Source organism: Caretta caretta, chromosome 1 (genome assembly GCF_965140235.1).
Source record: "Caretta caretta isolate rCarCar2 chromosome 1, rCarCar1.hap1, whole genome shotgun sequence".
NCBI classification, from domain to species: domain Eukaryota; kingdom Metazoa; phylum Chordata; order Testudines; family Cheloniidae; genus Caretta; species Caretta caretta.
In genome coordinates, this window is record NC_134206.1 from 234,764,506 (window position 1) to 234,783,846 (window position 19,341).

At 41.7% G+C, this 19,341-nt stretch overlaps 3 long non-coding RNA genes across 4 annotated transcripts in view; 2 read left to right on the top strand and 1 right to left on the bottom strand.

The window, feature by feature from the left end:
• LOC125625138 (uncharacterized) overlaps positions 1-8,021 on the top strand; it is a 39,906-nt gene extending 31,885 nt beyond the window's left edge. Inside the window, exon 3 of the long non-coding RNA XR_007353468.2 lies at positions 6,878-8,021. This is a non-coding gene — a long non-coding RNA (uncharacterized LOC125625138). The remainder of the gene's footprint in view (positions 1-6,877) is intronic.
• LOC125625133 (uncharacterized) overlaps positions 1-19,341 on the top strand; it is a 197,653-nt gene that overhangs the window by 32,835 nt on the left and 145,477 nt on the right. The gene's annotated exons all lie outside the window — the stretch shown is intronic.
• LOC125625141 (uncharacterized) overlaps positions 1-19,341 on the bottom strand; it is a 102,207-nt gene that overhangs the window by 31,636 nt on the left and 51,230 nt on the right. The gene's annotated exons all lie outside the window — the stretch shown is intronic.

The following is a 19,341-nucleotide window of genomic DNA, read 5'->3' on the forward strand; positions in this document are numbered from 1 at the left end:
TCTAATTGAATAACAGTATGAAGAAGCATAGAGCTGCAGAAATTACACAGATGAATCCTGATGTCTTATGCAAGGCACCCATCTAATACAAGGTAGAGAAGAGAGAAATTATTGCAAGGTTTAGAGTGGTGCAGTTGGGTTATATTTGAAAGGAGATACAAGGCCTTCAACAAATCTTTGAAATTTCTTCTCTTTAATTATCCTGAACTGGAGAAGGGCTGGTGATACAAAGGAGGAGGAGGCTCCACTGAGTTGTCTTACCCATAATGGCTGAACTACTTTCCAATGTTTTAAAACCATTGTATTGTCCGGGCACTTTAAAAAAAATCCATGCTTTTGAAAATTGCTTGCCATTACTGACATAGCACTCACTTTTATACATGTTTTCCTGCTCTGTGGTGGAATGTCTTTCCATAAACCACTGATCTACTATAAAAAAGTTACTGAGGCAAAGAACAATGTTTCTGGTTTGCCTGAACCAAGAATTCAATGATACTAGTATGTAAAGAAACATTGTGGGGTGCATGTGCTTAGCGAGTTCTACAGCAGTTCTAACGGGGCTGAGGAGGAAGTGGTCAGATCCAAATCTGTCTCAGATTTAAATCAGGGTTTGGGTGTGAACTTGGCCATACTGAAATCTTGTGAGATGCTCATGTAGATCTCATGAATTTTCCACCATTCAGATTCTCTTGCTGGTCTATAACTCGGGCATTTCATTCTTTCCCCTCTGAGTGTCATGAAACAGAAGTTCTATAATAACCTCCCAGATGGTTCAGCTGTGGTGAACTGTGAATGTTTGACAAAGCTTATAATGTTTTAATTGAGCATTGAACTGAACTGATGCATTTTGGCAAAACAAAGATAAATTCTCTTTCCTCTCTATTATGTTATGCCCAGTGCAGAAGAATGAGGGGGAAAAGGAGCTGGGAAAGCACAGACAAAATAGAGCCCAGAGTTTTAAAAAGGACAGTGAGAGCTACAGCAAAGCTGAGCTACTGTTCTGAAGTTCTGCTAACATAAGGCAAAAGTTGTCTGAGCCACTGGCCCACCAGTAGGAGGAAGAAGTGTGTTTGACAGCTGTTCTAGATTACAGTTGTAGTTATCATGGTTTCCATGTCCAATGTGGTTCTCCCCATCCCCAAACTGTCCTAGCAAAAACTATGCTATATATTACTCTCCTAGCATGGTTCTAGCATAAATGCTGAATTTGTATCCATGCTGAATGTGAAAATAAACCTTTGTACTTAATGTATGCATCCTTAATCATATTTGAAAAAGGTTTCAGCTATAAGCCTTGTAGAGGGGATAAATTCTTTGTCTTTGCAGTGTAGCTAGCTGATATTTCAGCATACATGACTGGCATGCATTCAGTGTATGTGATTACTGTTCAAATAGTTTGTTTGCATTCTGTGTTGCTCTGAATGGGATTTACAAAGACAGTGCTATCCAAATAAATGCTGGCTTCTCTGTTCCTGAAGAAGCAGCTTTCACAATGGGAGAAACAATTGCTCAGAAACAGTGTACCTTCTCAAAAGAAGTGCTGACCTACAAAAGAATAATTTTGAAAAAGTTTACACTGTTTTTACAATACTTTTGATATTTTGTGCAAGCTGCCTTCTAATGGAAATAAGGACCTCAGGGACATGTGTTTATCTTGGTTTTAGCTCACTTAAAATACATCTAGCCTTTAGCTTTTCCTTAGGCCAAAACCACATCAAATGGGCCAAAGATGGAATAAACACACACATATATACTTCTGAGGTCATTATCACTTCATGTAGTTTTGCAGAAGAAAAGGAAAACAAACTCTGTCTCTTTGCATTACTTTCAAGGCTCAGCATTCCCAAATGATGGTGTGTGAGCCCTTTTAAAAATGTTTTCTCTTCAGAGGGTTATATTTTTTCTTCTTTTTCATTCCACCACATATTACTTGGATGCCCCACTTTGTTCATGCTCTAAATTCTTCTTTAAAACACTGAGAAGCTTGAACCAGAAGTTGCTGGCATGTAATATTGCCAACCAGCATCCTCTACAAGCTAAGATTTACAGATGGAAATCAAGATTTTCGTAAATTTACAGATTTTAATAACGAGAGGAGTTATGGTCGAGCATCTATTTCACTTGTAATAGAAGTTCTGGAATCCTAGATAAAAAAGAGGTCCTTGATTGATATTTGGGGGTTTGTTATGTGTTTTTTTGGGGAAAGGGCAAATAAATTCAGCACCCAAGACTACTAGAAGATCTCTGACCAGTGCAACACATAGGGCCTGATTCTCCTCTCATTTACATGTTCACCAAAAGATGGCACTTAAAGCAATGAGGTCACCTCCCGCTCCTTCCTTAGAGGCAAGAGTGCCACTTATTGCAAAACTTTATTTTGAACTTGGTGATCTCCCATCCAATTATATTTACCAAGACCTAGCTGTTTTTTAGCTTGTGAAAGTTAAATCTCTCATAGCCTTATGTGGTACAGCTGCAGGCATTAAAGAATAAGAAAACATTGACATTCCTCCTTCATTACAGACTTTAGTTTGGTTTTTAAAGGACCCGATGCGGGGGGTGGGGGGAATGGTTTCCTCTTTGGATAATGCAATGTATAAGCAAAGATTGAAATGCTGGCTGTATTGAAGTAAAGGGCAATTTTTCCCACTGAATTCAATGGGGGCCAGAATTTCATTCTAAACCTTAAAGATGTTTGAACTTGATGCAGTGATACAGGGGAAGCCTGTGGAGAGATTCAGACCCGGCTTCAGCAAAGCAGGCATTTAATGAAGCCATTGACCTCAGTGGATTTCATCAGCAATAGACTTAAGCACATGCTAAAGTTAAGCCCATGTTTAAGTGCTCTGCTGATTCAAGGGCTTAAAGATGAGAGTAATGTTGTCAGAATGTTGGGCAAGGAAGATAACCCTAGCAGCTGCATTTTGAATGGATAGGCGAGTGTTATGTGTGCATGGTAGGGGGAATTATTTGTGCTCAGGAGGAAGACAAAGTAGCTGCAAGAAGTGTGTGCTGAAGAGAAAGGGTACTTGTTTATTTAGATGCAGACCAGACTTGTCACCAACAGCTGCTCTGAGATGAGAAGATCATCTCATAGAACAATCTGAGAGCCACTGAGCAGGGTAATAAAAATAATAGGGAAGGGCTCCCTGGGCCAGATTCATCACTGATTTACACTTTGTGCAGTCCCATATAAAGCAGCAGTGAATTTGTCACTTAATGTTCCAGGTACTCAGTTCAGCAAAAGGGAGCCTTGGGGTTAGAGGGGCAAGAATTTACTGAACAAGAAAATTAAAATATGGATATAGCTGACTGTAGTGGAATTTTGCATATACTGTTGGAATATACGGTTCCTCTGGGCAGCCATGAACCTTCCCCTCTGTGGGTGTTAAAACTCAGTAAAACCTTTCCTTTGTGTACCCTAACCCTAGACAAATCTATTGTATATCTGTTTATCTGCTGAAACAACGACCAGCAAAAGAATTCCTTTAAAACTAATAACTAACCCTAATTAGAAATGTGAGATTTTCGTATCCATTGTGGAGATTCTAGCACCAAGTAACGTGATCTGTGAAGTACATGCAACAAACAATACTAATCAGAACCATGATTGTCAACAAAGCTGGCTGAAGCACCATCTTCCTCCTCCCCCCCCGCCATACACTCTTTCATTCCATTAGTCTTTCAAGTAGATGCTTTCATTTTTCAAAATTTTCTATTATACGTTTATCAAAATTTTACTCATATTCATTTTTCATGTTTGTTTCCAAAATAAGTCATATTTTGAAAATGGAATATTTCAGTTTTGACAAAAAAAAAATTCCTACCCTGTGACAACGCTGGCCAGTGGCAGTGCAAACTCCTTATGCCTCCTCCAAACCCCGCAAGATGATGACCGACCAACCACAGAAAAGGATTAACGGTACAATGATGGACAATCAGACAAATGCGAATAGAGAAGTTCAATAACTGAGAATGAAGGCGAAAAGAGAGGTACTATAATGGAATATTTGAAAAAGGAAAACAAAAGGAGAAGAGTATGATGACTGCACAAGAAAAGGAGGAGTGAGGTTGTTGAACATGCACGAAAAAAAAGGTGAAAAGAAGAAAGACTATATGTACAAAGAGAGAGATCATCTCAATAGTGATCAATAGCAGAACATAAGGAAAAACACCAAAAATGAAAAATCAATAGGCTAATGCTTTTTGTTACTGTTGAAAAAGTTTGAAAACACCTCTTGTATTTTAGGATCAGTTTAGTTTCTGAAAAGTCTGTTTTTGACCAAAAGTTTTAGTTTGAAACATTTTCACCAGCTCAATTTGTCACTTTTCAAGATTTGCTGTAACTAGCAAAGTTTGACGGCGAAGACAGTGCTTTCCTTGGCTAAAACAAATCCTTGCTGCAGTTTCTAAACCATCATGAAAGTTTTTCTTCTGTAACTTGAATTTGGTGGCAGGCCAACATTGAAGCATTCCGTTTGTTGTCATTTTTCCAAATTCCCGTGCATTTGTTTTTAAGCTGAGAAAGAACAATCAAGGATTGATTAATGCCATTTATATTGCAAAAACTGTCACCTGCTGTTTTGAGTTTGGATTATCTGAAACTCTGGTCTGGAAATTGGGCTGGAAATATATGCTCGACAGCAGTCTTTCTTGAGAGAGGTTCAGTAGTTCCATGGGTTTGGCTAAGTAAGAAACATTTCAAGAATAACTTTTCTTGTGGTAGTTGGGTATCTCCGCTTCCAGTCTAAGGTGAAACCAATAAGAGAAAAGGTTCTGCAATAATTTATAACATACCAATTAAGGTAACCAAATTTTCTCAATCCTCCATATAGTTCAGTTCTGACAGAGGTTTAGTTTGACAGGTGGGTGAAAGTTTGATATGTTTTATTTTATCTGAACCACATGGCTTGCTTCCCCTCTATGATCTTTTTTAATTTTTGTGTTTTGGGTTTCGTTGTTGTTGTTTGTTTTTGCTTTGAGAGCACCTCTCCCTTCCTATTTAAATAGAACCATGTAAAACATTCACAGCCAAACCAGAAATCGTACACAACCTGCCTGTTCAAGTACAAAATCAAAACGCAACCAGACTCTTTGAAATGTTAACACACACACTATGAGCTAAGGGCCAACTTTGGTTTTATGTCAACCCTCGTGGCTTCATGTGGAATCAAGTCACGTGGTGGCGGCAACTGAATTTTACGTTGCTTGTCAAACCCCAAACTCAAGCTAAAATTCAGGCGGAGCAAGAAGTCGTCTCACAAACTGGAACTGATGAAAATATTTACAGAGCTCTCCCTCTTATCTGAAATCTGACTTTTGCAGGACTCTATTTGTGAACAGCCAAGGGTAAGATGATTAAAATCTACCACTTGCCTTCCCATACCTCTAAAAAAAAAAAAAAAACAGCAGCACTCTCTTGTCTTTTGTTTCATGAGTTTTGTCTCTTGAGTTTAACATATATTTTTGTACCAGTCAGTCATCACTCTATATCACTTTCCTTATTTCTTGCTCTTTTCAACTGGAAAGGGCAGGGACTGTGTCTTTTTCTCATATGTCTGTGAGGAATACTTTGGGTGCTAAATAAATAAATAATGAGGAAAATGTAAGGAAAAAAATTACAAAATGGTAGCCAACTTCATAGTGTGCAGATTTCGTCAAAGTTTGGTTTGTTCCAAGCTGTTCATCTCAATTTTGCTAAAATATGTTGTGAACTCATTCCCTTCCTGGGATTTGGCTTAATTATTAATTTAACACCACATATACAACAACTCCAGCCCAAAGGTAGTCCCAAGGCTTGGCCCTTCCTAAGGTTCCTCCCAGAGGACTGCTCAACCCTGGACCCTATATTCCTTCACTCAAACGGCCAATCTCTCATCTCCTTTGCATCCAAGTGTGATTAACAAACTGCATCTACCACAAATGAAACAACAGAGTAGTCTCTCCTGGCAATATTCCAGCATCAGCTAATAGGCTATGGCAGTGCATACAAATCTCCTTGGTATAAAATATTTAACATATAACTCCAAAATTATTAGCTTCAAAATCCAGTTTGATTCATACACCACAGTGTTTGGGGTATCATTTGGATGAAAATGAATTTTTACTTCCAACTGGGTTTCCAGAAGGAAGGCCTAATCTTTAACACCAAGATCATCTGGCACCTTTAATCTTCTTTAGGAACACATTGTCAAAGCTTCAGTAGGGATTAGCTGCACAGCCCATGTTAGAGTCAATAGGAGTCATGTAGTTAGATCACTGTGTCCCTGTGAAAATTTACCTCTTAGCTTTTTAAACTATGCTGCCTCATTACGCAGAAGTGAAGAGGATTCCTCTGATAGTTTATATAGATAGCAGACTGCGGGGTGTTTTGGGTTTTTGTGTGTGTGTGTCTCTTTTGTTTTTTCTATATCTCCTTTTGATTAGCTGACTATTTCTTGTTAAGCAATAATGGGAAAACATTCCTTCAGGGTTTCTTTCAGCTACAGTCATCTTTTCTGTGAAAGTACAAGAGGGAGAATGCAAAGAAGATCTGTCCTGTGAAACTGTTATCTCTTTGATTAATGTTAGAAATTCTGCTGGTTGTTTTATCAAATTAATGTAACTTTCAAGGGGCAGAAAAGAGCAATGCTGATTTGGAATAATAGACTTTAATTAGGGAGAGTGTTGCAGTCACAGGGCTCTGTCCTGTGTGTGTTTTCAGATCTCCCATCATCCCAATATCTGAAAACTAATTACCACCCTTAAACAGTAAATTTGTATTTTAGAGATATTGACAGGAGAAATATACCACGAAAGACTCTCCGTTTAAATTGCATCTTTATACCCCCTCCTATATGCTTTCTACCAACACCAATATTCTTTCTTTCTTTCCTAGAGATGAGCAAAAGCTGCTAAATTTGGATTTGGATCTGTGTTTCGAACACCGCAGTGTTGCTGGGTTCCTGGCTTCAGAGCTTTGTCTTTAGGTCCATCCCTAGCTGTTTAATTTCTGTTAGATTCCAATACAAGTTCCCTTTAACCAGGTGCTAGCAACTGCTAAGTATTACTGTTACTTGTGTCTTGGTAGAACAGTCACTATATAAATGTCGGGCTGCCGTGTGGTGTAAATCCGTCTCATTTGGAGGGATGCAGGGTCAAGAGGAGAAGGGTGGGAATCACCAGAGGAACATGAATGATTACATGCCAGTGAGGGCACTCTGGCATCTTTTCCAGGTGCACCATGTACCCCTTCATGTGCCTGATCAGCTCTGCTTTGTTAGCCCCAGCCTCTCCGTGCTCTGCTCTCTTTGGTGTATTCAGATACACCAGCAATGCTAGATTTGCACTGCCTATTGGATGGTGCCTGCGTCCAGTACAGAGCTGTAAGAAGAAAGAAGACTCCTTCTGTATTTCCCTACCTGTGCACTTTTGCACATGCAGTGCCAGCCACAATCTGTCCACAATGTAGAGTAAGGTAGTTACAGGCTTAATTTTTTACCTCTGTCTATGTCATGAGAGATCCTACAGTTTTACTTTTGTATAGATGTTTAGTACTCTTATTTGTTAGGTCTGCCTGAATGCATGTTTAGTTAGTTAAAAAAAAAATAATCTTGGATCAGATTGGTTGGAGTGGAGAGTTTTGTTATTGTTGTGGGTTGTGGAAAACATCATTTGACGCTGGTGGATATAACTATCACCCTTCACCTATAATAACTGTAAGAAACAGTTACAGTTGTTTATAGCAGCTCCTCTTTCTGCCCCTCCCCCCCCACAAAGACATACGCAAGTCCACTCAGAATTAGAACTACATGGATCGAGGACTTTGGTTTGGGAAAAGGTTTGTGGGTGGGGAAGGAAAGAGACAGGAACAAACTGGGAAGGAAGCTACAGACACAGTCTGGGCAAGCACAGTGTTATGCTGGCTAAAAGTAGTTTCGGACTGTAAGCAAAGAAACTTTTTCCTATTGTTTGGCTCCTCCTGTGTTTTGGGAAACAGGACTTTGTACATTGCTTGTAAATAAACAAGACTGCATCCAGGATACCTGACTCCATCATCAATTTATTTTCCCAGCTGGAACAACCTGCAAGACCCTCCCCCCCATCAATTTTTGGCTAGCTATTTGGGCCAAAAGGGGTAACATTATTCAACTCAGTCACCATTCCCAGTCCAAGAGTACTTATGTGTGTGTGTGTTTCTGCTAAAATGATCAAAGATGAAATAATTTAAATGCCAATATTGTCAACTATGATTAAGTTTCAGAATCCACACTAGGATTGCCTCGTGTCCAGTTTTCAACTGGAATGCCTGGCCGAAAAGGGACCCTGGCGGCTCCGGTCAGCAGCCTTTAAAAGTCCGGTAGGTGACGCAGGCAGTCTCCCTACATGGCTCTACGCGACTCCCGGGAAGCTGCTAGTATTTCCCACTAGCTGCTAGGTGGAGGAACGGCCATGGGGGCTCTGTGTGCTGCCCCAGCACCAGCTCAGCTGCTCCCATTGGCCATGAACCATGTCCAGTGGAAGCTGAGGGAGTGGTGCCTGCAGACGCAGGCAGCATGGAGAACCACATGGTCAAGCCTCTGCTTTAGGAGATGGAAGGAGATGCTGACAGCTTCCTGGGAGCCATGTAAGGTAAGTGCTGCCCGGAGGGCCCCCCCGCCCCAGCCCGGATCCCTCTCGTGCACCCTGAACCCCTAATTTCTGGCCCCACCCCAGAGCCTACTCCCCCAAGCCCAGAGCCCATACCCCCTCCCACACCCCATCCCCCTATCTCATCCTGGAGCCCTCCCTGCACCCCAAACCCCTCATCTCCTGTCCCACCCCAGAGCCCGTACCTGTAGTCAGAGCCCTCACCCCCAGCACCCCAATCTCCTCCCCCATCCAAGATCCCCCTGTCCTTCCCACACCCTGAACCTCTCATTTCTGGCCCCACCCTGGAGCCAGAATCCAGAGCCCATACCCACTCCCACACCCCTACCCCGTGCCCCAGCCTGGAGCCCTCTCCTGCACCCGAAACCCCTCATCTCCAGCCCCACCCAAGAGCCTGGACTCCCAGCTGGAGCCCTCACCAGTGAGTGAACAAGGGTGGGGGAGAGCGAGCAACAGCGGGAGGGGGCTGGAGTGGGTGGGGGCATGGCCTCGTAAAAGGGGAAGGGTGGGGGTGGGGCAAGGGTCGGTTTTCTGCAAATAGAAAGTTGGCAACCCTAATCCACATCCAATCAAGATAAACTGGGCAGCTCACACTTCTCTCAGCTAATGAGTCAGTTCTCTTGCCACAGCCTCAGGAGGACAGCACTACATTGGGTTATGTTTGGAAAGTTTTATTTTCAGCTTTAAGGGACGGAAACTTAACTTTGTCAGATGAAATCTTAATTTTTTTCCAGGATAGATGCTGGAGAGGCATCAGATAGGTATTACTAAAACATTCCCTGAATATGGGCTTAATCTGACCCTTGTCTACAATATCATAATAATCAAAGTAGCTCGAGTATAGGCAGGCATACACCATATATGCCATGGCACAGAATTCTTAAATTCCTGCAGGTAATTTTTCTTAATGTGAGAGCAGTAAGGGTTTTTTTTGGTCTTCCTTTTATTAATACAGGCTAAAGTGACAATTTTTACTTGCCCAACATGGGACACCCTAATGAGGTCTGAATTTCAGAAAATGCTGAGCACCTCCCTGTGAAAGTCAGATCCCTTTTCGGTGTCTCATGTTGGGCACCACAAAAATTAAGGAACAAAAATAGTAGAAAATGTTGGCCACATAATTTAACTTCACTTTTTGTGCTAATGAACACATGGTCTGAAGGACCAGTTACTTATGTAGATTGGGACAATATTGTGGTTCAATTCATTCCTAACACGGGAGGGGAGTTTGAGGGGAGTAAAACTGGATTTGATCAAGTTTTGTGTTAAAATTACTGTTCCTGTTTGTTGTTCTTTGGGGATGGATGATTTAAAAAAACAATGATGTAAGGAACACAATTAGAGTTATCATGACTTTTTTTTTACACAGGATAAAGGGGTCACTGAAATATATGTATTATAGTTTGAATTCCTGAATACAGCTTTGAAGCATTGTAGTTGCAAACTTTATTTATGGTGGAACTTTTTCATCTGGAAACTTGCTTACTATAGAGTCTTGTCAAAAGTGTCTGTTTTTTTCATACAAAAATGTATTGGAGTTTGGCGCTTACCCCACTGAACATCAGGAGGAATGTATCCTTCTGGCCACAAAGGAAGCACTCTATTTAGAAATCTGAATTCTGTTATGCATTTGAAAGCAATATGTCATCAAAATAAGTAGGCGCTTTCTGAAGCAGCACAGAGGACGGAGGGTGCTTGTTGTCAGGTGGGACTTCCACACTTTGTAAACTTCTGATTGTAAGCCCTAGGCTGTTACAGAGATAATCGGCCTCAGGAAGGAAGGTGACAGCTGCAATGCTCACATGCTACGCTACTGTATATGCCTTGCTGAGCAATCTTCTAAGCATCACCCATGGCAGTTTGGAAACATCATCTCCAGAGCATTCCAAGAGGAAGAACCTGAAAATGTAACTGGAAAGGAATAGCTGGGAAAAGGCAGTGACTAGTTTTGCTGTTTTAGGCAGGCAAAGGACGAGGGCTTTATTTCAAAGTGTTATATGTACGCTAAGTAACAGAAATCTATATTAAAATGTATAAAACCAGTTATTAGAAATCCTTACGACTGTTTCTTATTCAATTGTTTTCAAATCCAATACCCATTTTTTTCATATCCAGTGCCCATTGAAATCAACAGAAGGACTTCACTAGGTATTGATCAGGCCCATAAATAAATAATGATCATCCTTACTTTAAAATACATTTTGTTTGTGCCTTGTATAGTCATCAAATTTTCATGAAGTTCCATATGCAAACAATACGTCTTTCAGCAGGAGTTATTTGCCTGTATCTAGAGACAGAGTTTGCCCCTAATTTGCAGATTTATGAGTCCAGAATACTTCTAATTCTACAATCTACTTATGATATGTTATGTATGATATTCCAGGGTGCAATCCAGGGGCTGTGTCACCACTTGCCTGTAACTTTGGTACCTTACGACACTATGCTGTGGTAAATCCCAACCTGGGCTGCTCACAAACAGCCAAACAGCACGCAGGTCACACCCGCTGTGTCTGTATAGCTGCATCCTGCCAGTACACTCCACTTCCACTCTGGCTTTCACTGGCCTTGGTTATCACTTGCAGGATGACTCCAACACACTTCCAGTCCCAAACTTTCCCCAAAAATGTAAGTTCCGTCCTGTCCAGACCTCTCCTGGACAGTCCAGATATTGGTGTTCCATTGCCCCTGTAAGGAATCAATGGACAACAGTTTGCTAGTTCAAATGGAGTTACCCACACAGTTCAGCTTAAAGACAACACTGGATTAATTTTGATTAAAGAATAAAACAAGTTTATTTAACCACAAAGAAAGAGATTTTAAGTGAGTACAAGTATAAGGCTTTAAATGCAGAAATGGTTACAAGGGAAATAAAGATGAAACATGTTTAAAGTAACTAAAGCGTAACAAACTAGACTTAGTTCAAGGTGAAATCCTTACCACATGGTCCCAGCAATAGGGCTGACCATATTCTTAAGTCAGGATCTACCCCCAAATTTCAAAGGGCTGGTTCCATTGTTTTCTCAGGTGAGAGAGAGAAAAAGAGAGAGAATTAATATCTGGGGTGGTTTTGCGGTGGCCTCTTATAGTCCAGTCACCTTTGAAATGCATTTTCCTGAGGATTACCCCTAGATAAACTTCCTTATCGCTGTGAAGACAGAGACATGGAGTCTCATGGTGAAAGAGGTTCCATGCTGCTGTTTGTTAAAATACAAATCAATCTGTTCCTGCCCCTCTTAGCTGCCAAAGAATGGTCATTTGACCAATTATTGCCTATCAACTTTGATGACACCTGGCTGGAGGCATCAGCTTGTCCTTTGTCTTTGAGAAACTTGTTTACCCATTCCCAAGCTAGTCCGATAAAAACATTTTAGTCATAACTTCATCTTATGTTCATAACTTTACATATAATGTTGCTACATTCATTTCACCATGATATTATTGACCAGTGAGTTATGCATTTTCAAATGACACCTCACGGGCATATTCTGTACAAAGAGTATTACAATGATGTATAGGTTGCGAATACAGGAGTGCATTCTGTCACATGCTGAAATTTTGCTATTTCATCAGACTGGATCTCGTGTTAGGTATTAGATTAAAGAACACACACATCCAATTCAGATCACCTTTGTAATGCAGGGGAAAGAAGATGTTCAGAGATGCAATTTAATTTCTAATCATTCATTTTTAAAAATTGCTTATTTAAACAGTGCCTTTAACAGTGTGTGTTAGCCTGTTTTATTTTATTTTAAAATAATATTTACCTTTTAAATGTTAAAAATCTTTGATTTTTCCCATGATTTTCAATGGCAATTTGCATTTCCTGTGTCCTAAACCACAACATCAGACTTTCTATTCATCATTCTTGTTTAGAATATTTAAAGCATGTTTTGATTTATGTCAATAATTTACTCCTCCTGTAGTTCAATGTAGTTATTAGGATATCTTTTTTTATGCCCATACAGCTGGCACAAGTTTTTTCTTTAGGTATAACCCCATTGTTGGATTTTTCCTTTAACCTTTGTCAAGAAGTAATCAAAATTGTACAATTTTGGTGTCTTGATGATGATGATACTGATCTTGGCCATCATGTCCAGACAGAAGTATGCAGGCAATACATTAACCTTTTAAATGCTGACATTTTTGATAGGCTGACTATTTTCAATTCTTGGTCACAGGTTGCTTGGGGGATAGAGAAGTAGGAAAGGAAATTGGCCAGCCAAGCCAATGAGGAACATGGAAAAGGTCAGAGTGAATCGGGTACAGTACTGATTTTCACAGAATATATGAAGGATTTAAAAACCTTATTCTTGTGAAAAAGATTATAATAAGAACAGGAAATGGCACGAGATTTGAATCTTCAGATAAGGTTGTAAGGGGAGATAAATAAATATGGATGAAATGTCACTGTCAAAGAAAAACATTGAGAGACTAATATGAATTTTGAAATTGGCACAGTATCATCAGATTCATATTGGCTGAGAGACCCACCAGTATTTTGGGATTGCTCAGCTGCTTCATTTTGATTGATAATTAAAAATAGCAATGGCCACACATGGTTTTCCTTCAGTCGTCAGTGGCTCCAAATACATAGCAAAATTGTAAAGGTTATCCAACATGATCGTTGTACTATGCATGGGTTCTGTAAGAGTATCTAGGAAAGATCCTTGCATAAAAGCATGAGTAGTTACCCTTGCACCATCCATTCATGATCCTGGGCCTTTTCCCAATATAGATGACTATTAATTGCTATGAAATGGTGCCTCAAAATTCAACATAGGGGGTCAACATTCAATTGTAGGCAGATGCATCTCAAATCAATGGAATTATTGCACTCGATTGCAGCAGATCTGAATTGGGCTCACTCTGGAGACTTTCCATTGACTTCAATAGACTTTGGATCAGGTTCTGAGTACACATGATGATAATGTGATAGTCCGAAGGCTGAGAAATATCTGTGTACTTAGAGCATCATAGAAGGATGATACTCACCCTCTTTATGGAGGATACCATACAGGCTCCCTTGTATAGGTGTCACCAAGGAGCTGATTTTCATTCTAAGTAGGGATTATTCAAGTCACTCGTTGAATTGGTAGTGCAGAATTGCACAGAATTAATTGAAAAATTGGCAGACTTCAGCTGCACTGATCTATGTACACCTCCAGCCAAGGTAGAAGAAATGCTGCTTAGATTCTTGGCTTCAGAGGAGGACTAAGACTCTAGCTAACATGGACACCTGCATTCAGGAAATCTTAATTAAACCTCCGTGAATACAAATTACAAGATGAACATTGAAAGTATTTACAGCACTTGGATGCCCATGCCAAAATGTATTAAATTTTCTACATTCTCAAGGGAAATAATTTGGTTTGAAACAGATTTGAATAGAGGCCTAATAATATAGGCTGATCAAATGATTCCATTGTTTTAGTACTATTTAAAACTATCAGTTGACGTTCGTATTTATACCGCTCGCACCACTGAAGAAAGAGCTCAGTACAATACTAACTGCATAACTGATGTCAAGCATTTTAGGTGCACCCAGATAGAACATACCTGCTGTAATACAGAATGCACCCATCCTAACAGGTCATTGATTTCAGTGGGAAAATACCAGAACACAGCAGGTGAAAAAGAAAAGGTTACAATCTTTCACAAAGGAGTGACACATGTATTTGATTGCTTCTCTTCCTATAAGACAGTTGAGAAGCCTTCTCCAGAAGAGCTAGATAGATCCTGATAAATGGAGTAAAGAAGTGGAGGAGTGCAACATGGAGAAGCTTGAAGTACTGTATCTTCTATCATGGTTTCAGACTCTCAGTTCTCCTGTGAACTCTTATTTTATTGGATCTGCACATTATGGCAAAATATGCCACCAGAAGCATGCCATGTGGCTCTCACTGACGTCAGTAAGTGTATAACCAAAAACACTACATGGCACTTAAGAGATGAGTTTGCTCAGTACCTTGCAGCACCAGGTGCCACAAAAATTTTTAAATGAAAAATATATTCGGCCACATTTTCCAACAATGTGTCCAAAATGCATACACAAGTATTAAGCTTTCAGTTTAATATTATTTTCATGGGTGTAGCTGCAGAACCACCAAATGGCCTGATACTTTGGGAAACTTCTGAGGAAACCTCCTGAAGCTTGAGGCTCACGCCAAAATCCTGAGGATAGGATGTATGCCAAATATTGTATAACATTTAACCAATTTTATAAGGCATAAAGGAAACCATCCATGCTTTACCAAACTGTGCAGAAGAAAATCTAATCCAGATGCATGCTGTCTGCAGTCCCAACTCCTACTAGGTAATTGTGCCATCCCCCCCAGTAAAGAGCAGAGTCCATTGTTTATTCTTTATCTCTCCTTCCTTTGAAAAGACAGTCTTTGGTCATCCTTGAACTTTGCATTCATTCGGATGTGCTGGAACAATTTGTATAGTGGGGATGCTGAGAACTATTGAACCAAACTGTAAAGCCTGTATATGATGGAAATCACTTCAAGCCAGGGGGTGCGGTAGCACCCCCAGCACCCCTAGTTCCAGCACCTCTGTGTTCATTCAGATTTTGCAATGACTGTATGGAGAAAAACTTGCTACATTCAACTCAAGGACCCAAATCCATCCTCGGTATAGCTTCATTGACTCCAAGTCTCCCTGCTGTTCCTTACAGGGGGAAAAAAAAGGCTTTTGAAAATATTGAAATCACCCACTTAAGAACGTGCTAGCCAGTCAGAGGATGCCCTTAATTTCAGTGGCTTCAACAATCCAACAAAACAGAAGCATTTTAATCAGATGAAAGCATTTTTACAGCCACTTTTTTGAACACTTCTGGAGGTACCACCAAAGGATTCCTAAAGTTATTGACTTCAAAGTCCTCATATTGACAAAAGAGCCTTCTACCCATTTTCCATTATTTCGCCGGTTTGAGCCTTTTTAGGGCTGCTTTGGAAATGGAGCTGTTTCAGAATTTCAGAGGTGAAGTGGAGAGCTCCAGCACTAACTGAAGAAAAGTATCTCTGTTTGGCTCTCCATTTTATACTGTATATAATATTACACAGATGGTTCTGGACACTAGCCAAACTGGCTATAGCATGATTCCCTCTGGTGGATGTTGGCAGGGTATCTCCAGAATGGTGTTCTCTCTCTCTTTACATTCTGTGACTTTCTCCCTAGATCAAATGTTTTTCTGGCATAACATGTCCAGCATAATTAATAATACCATTTGCTTCGAGCCTACACTTTTACTTTCATCAGACTTCTCATCTTTTGGAAGTTCTTACTTCTACACTGCCTCTGTGGATTCCCCTGGCAAGTCCCACTGCCAAGAGGGAAAAAAAACTGTATGTCATTGAATATCTAAGGAGCCTTTTTACTGTTTTTGAATGGGAACAAGGTACATCTTTAATTGCCAGCTCTGAAAGACGCTCCTATATGCCAACGGAAATGTCATGAAGTTCTAGTAAAACTGGAGTTCAGTTTTATAAGCTGAAAACTTAACTCCACATGTGGATTATGAGATTTTGGCTTTAACTTGAAGGCCTCTAAGGGACTGGTTCTCCATTACCTATCAGAGCTTCTGGCTCCCTTTATACTGTTGCCCCTTTGACCAAGCGGTAGACAGAATTTGGGCCTTGCAGGATAGTTTTCCTTTGGGTGAGAAATCAGTGAGACAGAGTCAGAGTATTTACATAGTGTCATTAGTTTATTTACAAAATGTCTCTAAGGTTCCTGTTCCCTGATTGGCAGCATACGGACCACTCTCTAGCTGCAGAATCCTCAGGCCAGGCACCATGGCCCAATCCCATAAAACAGTTCTGTTTGCCTCCATGGCCCTGCATAGACTCTCTGCTGATTGTCTACACAACACTTTTGTCCTAGTCCCCACCTCCGAATTTGAAACATGGGAAAACCCCAATCGCGCCACACTTCCCTCCTTGTCTGCAGCTGTTTTTTTACTACACAAAGGACCTTCAGCTGAGTGCTTAATTCACTTTAAGGAGGCCTGTGTCCCCTTCTCTGCCAAGACCCTTCGGCTATGTCTACACAGCCCGTGGCAGCCAGCCTGGGTCAACAGGCTCAGGATCACAGGGCGCATGCTACTGCACCACAAATAGCTGCGTAGATGTTGCAGCTCAGACTGGAGGTTGGGCTCTCAAGCCTAGGGAGGAGGATGGGTTTCAGAGCCTAAGCTCCAGCCTGAGCTCCAGCTTCAAAGTGCTGTCTACACAGCTGTTTTTAGAATGCTAGCACAAGCCCAGCTAGCTCAAATCTCTCAGCACAAGCTGGGAGGCTCACTGCTGCTGGCTGTGTGTAGACATACCCTTAATGGTGGGTCATTAACACCTTTCATAACAATACTGTCCCATGCTCATAGGTATGAGTGGTTGAGGCTACTTGAGCTTGCACGGGCATGAGACATTGCCTGTGGCTATGTCTACACAACGAAATTAGGTCGAATTTATAGAAGTCAGTTTTGTAGAAAGCGTTTTTATACAGTCGATTGTGTGTGTCCCCACACAAATGTTCTAAGTGCATTTAGTTGGCATTTAGTCGGTGGAGTGCGTCCACAGTACCGAGGCAACCTTCGACTTCCGGAGCGTTGCACTGTGGGTAGCTATCCCACAGTTCCCGCAGTCTCCGCTGCCCATTTGAATTCTGGGTAGAAATCCCAATGTCTGATGGGGCAAAAACTTTGTTGTGGGTGGTTCTGGGTACATATCTTCAGGCCCCCCCTTCTCTCCCTCCATGAAAGCAATGGCAGACTTTTTTTCTGGGTTACCAGTGCAGATGCCATACCATGGCAAGCATGGAGCCCGCTCAGCTCACCGTCACCATATGTCTCCTGGGTGCTGGCAGACGCGGTACTGCATTGCTACACAGCAGCAGCTCATTGCCTTTTGGCAGCAGACAGTGCGGTATGACTGGTAGCCATCCTCATCGTACTCCTGGGTGCTCTTTTAGCCGACCTCGGTGAGGTCGCTCAGGGGTGCCTGGGCAAACATGGGAGTGACTCAGCCAGCTCATTTCCCTTTTAAGTTTCGTCTCATGGCGATTCAGTCCTGCCAGCAGTCCTACTGCACCATCTTCTAATGAGCACCCAGGAGATGACGATGGCCAGTAGTTATACTACCGTCTGCTGCCAGCAAGATGTATAAAGGTAGATGAAGTGGATCAAAACAAGAAATAGACCAGATTTGTTTTGTATTCATTTTCTACTCCCTCCCTCCGTGAAATCAACGGCCTGCTAAACCCAGGGTTTTGAGTTCTATCCTTGAGGGGACCATTCTGTTTCTTCTTGATGCAAAGCCACCACCTTTGTTGGTTTTAATTCCCTGTAAGCCAACCCTGTAAGCCATGTTGTCTCCCTCCATCAGAGCAACGGCAGACAATTGTTTTGCACCTTTTTTCAGCACAGACTCCATAGCACTGGGAACATGGAGCCCGCTCAGATCACCACAGCAATTATGAGCACTATAAACACCATGCGTGTTATCCAGCAAGATATACAGAACCATAACCTGCAAGAAAAAAGAAAGCAGGTGAGGAGGAGGTGACTGCAGCGCGGTGATGAGAGTGATGAGGACATGGACACAGACTTCACACAAAGTACGGACCCCTGCAATGTGCACATCGTGGTGTCAATTGGGCAGGTTCATGGCCTGGAACACCAATTCTGGGCCCGGGAAACAAGCACAGACTGGTAGGACCGTATAGTGTTGCAGGTCTGGGACGATTCCCAGTGACTGCAAAACTTTCGCATGAGTAAGGGCACTTCATGGAACTTTGTGACTTGCTTTCCCCTGCCCTGAAGTGCAAGAATACCAAGATGAGAGCAGCCCTCACAGTTGAGAAGCAAGTGGTGATAGCCCTGTGGAAGCTTGCAACTCCATACAGCTACCGGTCAGTCAGGAATCAATCTGGAGTGGGCAAATCTACTGTGGGGGCTGCTGTGATGCAAGTAGCCAATGCTATCACTGAGCTGCTGATATCAAGGGTAGTGACTCTGGGAAATGTGCAGGTCACAGTGGATGGTTTTGCTGCAATGAGATTCCCTAACTGTGGTGGGGTGATAGACAGAACCCATTTCCCTATCTTGGCACCGGAGCACCAAGGCAGCAAGTACATAAACCGAAAGGGGTACTTTTCAATTGTGCTGCAAGCACTGGTGGATCACAAGGGATGTTTCACAACATCAACATGGGATGGCCGGGAAAGGTACATGACGCTTGGATCTTCAGGAACTCTGGTCTGTTTCAACAGCTGCAGCAAAGGACTTACTTTCCAGACCAGAAAATAACCATTGGGGATGTTGAAATGCCTATAGTTATCCTTGGAGACCGAGCCTACCCCTTAATGCCATGGTTCATGAAGCCATACACAGGCACCCTGGACAGTAGTCAGGAGCTGTTCAACTACAGGCTGAGCAAGTGCAGAATGGTGGTAGAATGTGCATTTGGGCGCTTAAAAGCACGCTGGAGCAGTTTACTGACTCGGTTAGACCTCAGCGAAATCAATATTCCCTTTGTTATTACTGCTTGCTGTGCGCTCCACAATATCTGGGAGAGTAAGGAGGAGACATTTATGGCAGGGTGTAAGATTGAGGCAAATCGCCAGACTGCTGATTACGCACAGCCAGACACCAGGGCTGTTAGAAGAGTACAGGAGGGTGCGGTGCGCATCAGAGAAGCTTTGAAAACCATTTTCAGA